The following is a 3,332-nucleotide window of genomic DNA, read 5'->3' on the forward strand; positions in this document are numbered from 1 at the left end:
GGCTCTAAGAATCAATTGGAGCCTGGGTTATTGTGAACCACGTCCCTGTGGTAATATGACCCTATAAAAAAAAAGGAGGAAGAATGGTAGAATCTGACTTGCTGTGTCACGTAGACACTGCTTCATCTTGGCCCGACCTTTGACCTAGTCCAAGTAGTGGGCAATTAGAAGTACTGTTACTTAACAAACCCTTACCCTTGAGACTGGGATTGCCTTAGACTTAAAATATTATTACAATTACCCCCTTGAAGTCCTAGAAGTGTGGGTTAAAGTCCCACAACTTTCCTTGGAGTTTGGGCTATGACAGTAGCATCGAAGTCACAAACAGACTCACTCACACTGAATCAGCTCGAGGATTCACTCGTGCTATTACTTGCCCTTTTGGTGATTTTTCCTATGGGACCCACACCCCTGTGTCTGGACACTTTAATTAGACCTTTGGGCCATGTGGACCCCTACCCTTACCATAAATTGGTTGAGTGGGCCATGAAAGTGGGCCCACAAGACTTGATTTAGAATGAAATAATGAGTTTTAATAATCTAACCTAAAACCAAACAAGCCTTAGTGGACAATTAAGCCCTATGGACTTAGGGTACACCCCAAACATGCCTTAAACAACTAAAGGGACCTAATGGTCTAAGACTTGGGCCAAACAGACCTTAAGACCTAACTAAAACCCATTTAAAGCCTAAGGGGTTAAAATGTATTCTAAAGACCCCTAACCAAACACAACCTAAGGCCCTTCTACCCCTTAAAGATGAGAAAATCCCTCCCATTAACTTATCTCTCCCCCTCCAAGCCAAACCGTGGAGGAGAAGAGACAAGAGAAGGAGGAGGAGGAAGAAGGAAAGGGAAGAAGTAGGAGTGGAAAAGAAATGAGAGGGGAAGGGAAGAAGATGGGAGCTATGCCAAAATGGCTGGCCGCCCCACATCTCCTTCTCTTACTGATCGGACAAAGAAGGAAGAAGAAGGTGAAGGAGAAGAGATGGAAAGGAAGGGAGGAGGCCAAGGGGACTCACCTAGCCTTAGGTTTTACTTCTCCATTGGAGGATCTCACCAAGGTAAGGCTTCAGGCTTGGTACTTCTCTCAATTTCCCTTTTTATTTTTGTAAATTCCTTGAGCTTGGGCTAACCTAGAGTTCCATTTGGGACTCAAGGTGATGCTCGGCCCTAATTGGGAGCTCTAATGGTGCTGACCTAGCTCTAGGAATGGCTCCCATGAGCTGCATTACAGCCATGATTGGTGAAGCTTTTATTTAAACCTTGAAACCTTATCCTTAGACCAATTTGAGACCCAAACCTTGTAGGATCTTGGATCCATGAGGTGAGCCTAGGATCTAGTGACCCTAGGGAGGCTTAGACACCCCTCCCCTGACCTTGAGATGTTTAGGTGCTCCAAGCTTCAAGCTAGAGCAAAGGCCCTCTGAAATCTCAGAAGAGACTACCGGCGGATGAAAGACCGGATCCACCAATCGTGGTACCATCCTTCAGTCTGCCCAGTATAACCCCTGTGTATTGAACTGATCAGATGAAGGAACAGACTCAAGTCTGTTGCATCCGCCCGAGGCCAGTTTCTCTCAGGTATGTCTCAGGGATCGACTGGATGCAGGGGCGGACCCAAGAAGCACATCCGCCCATTGATCCGCTCCGTTTTGGTGTGTGTCTTAGGTGTCGAACAGATGCACAGCTGGATCCAAGTAAGATGTTCTTCCCATGGGTCCGCTCGCTCTGTTTTTACTTTTGGCCTGAACGGAGTTAGAGGCAGATTCACCTCTGCTGTAACCGTCCATGAACTCGCTCGTGCTGTCTTGGTTGAAATCTGATTTTAACCTTGAGGGCCTAGCATGGGACCCTTCTATGCATGCTTTAATGACTATTTTTGTGTTCCTAGGCTACCCAACTCGATGGATAGCGGGGAGCCCAGGTGAGATTCATGTCAACCACACACGGCGACACCCGTGTTAGGTGAGTGGGTTCTGGGTGACTTTACTGGGTTTGAATATTATAATATGCAATCTTAAGCATGCTATAATTATAAGCATTATGCGCACTGCATTGTATTCCAATGTGAACTGTTATGAATGTGATAATATGCTCACCATTGTATCGTGCTACGGTGCCGGGTGTGTCGGTGCCAGAACCTCAATTTATTTAATTATGAAATCTGTTATATGCCATCCTGATCTGTATGTGCCGTGCCGTGCTGGTACCCGGGTACTAGATAGAATGGAGCGTTGATGCACTCAGAATACCTCTCGAGACGATAGGACCTGCATATAGTATACCTGTGGTTAGGATGCTTGTTCCCTTATGCTACGACCCTTGCCAACAGGGGTTATGTGTTGGATAGTCTGAGCACCTGATGTCTATGGAGGCGGGAGAGGCCAGGTCAGGGGTAGTGATGGCTATCGGGGTCTGCCACTGGGTGGTCATGATGGCTTCTACTGGCGTAGGTCCCTTCATGATAATTGAGGTTTCACTGGGACGATAGGATAAGTGACCCTCAGTGTCTCCTGAGTTATCATAGTAGCGTACACTTGACCGATAGAATTATGTGCTAGGTAAAAAATGAATCTAACATTAACATGCATCATTCTGATTGATACTGATTATATGGTGTATGTGCATTCCCCCTTTGCTCTCTCACTAGCTAGTGTAGCTAACCCCGTTGTACAACCCCCTTTTAGTTGTCATGCAGGAGGTACTACTTTGATGAGCACCATTGGATGTGAATCAAGTGGAGCCAGATACAGTGACTTGGATGTAGATGTACACCCAAGAATGGTGCCCTTGGGGCAATTATTCATTATTTAATTTCTGTATTCAATCCACAATCATGTATAAACTGTATGTTTATTTATTAGGAGAGAATGAATGGTTACAAACACTGATATTGTACTATGTGTTATCATTAGCGAACCGATGTTCTATAATTTCACATGATTTAATTTAATTTTGCTTCCGCTAACTGTGTAATTAGAATGATTCATTCTATTTGGAACATTCCTTTCTGTCATCTTAATGTGATGACAGGGTGGACTGTGGCTCGGGACACTGTATCTGCGATCTTGGTAGGTGTTGGGACGATGTGTAATTGTCCCAGTCATATCCCTGTGTGGCAAAATATCTCACATTGGGATAGGGGCGTGACAGATACAAATAATGTTTAGTACTATTTACCGACTGACCATTATGTAAGTACTTAAAAGGAATATAAAGTAATACAAACAAGTGTTTATAATGGACAAAAAGCCCCAAAAGAATCAAAAGAGGGGACAATCTCCCGAATCAACATGGCCCGTAGGCACAATCGTCAAAAGGGCATCCGTCA

The sequence above is a fragment of the Telopea speciosissima genome, unplaced genomic scaffold (assembly GCF_018873765.1).
Source record: "Telopea speciosissima isolate NSW1024214 ecotype Mountain lineage unplaced genomic scaffold, Tspe_v1 Tspe_v1.0064, whole genome shotgun sequence".
Classification (NCBI taxonomy): Eukaryota; Viridiplantae; Streptophyta; class Magnoliopsida; order Proteales; family Proteaceae; genus Telopea; species Telopea speciosissima.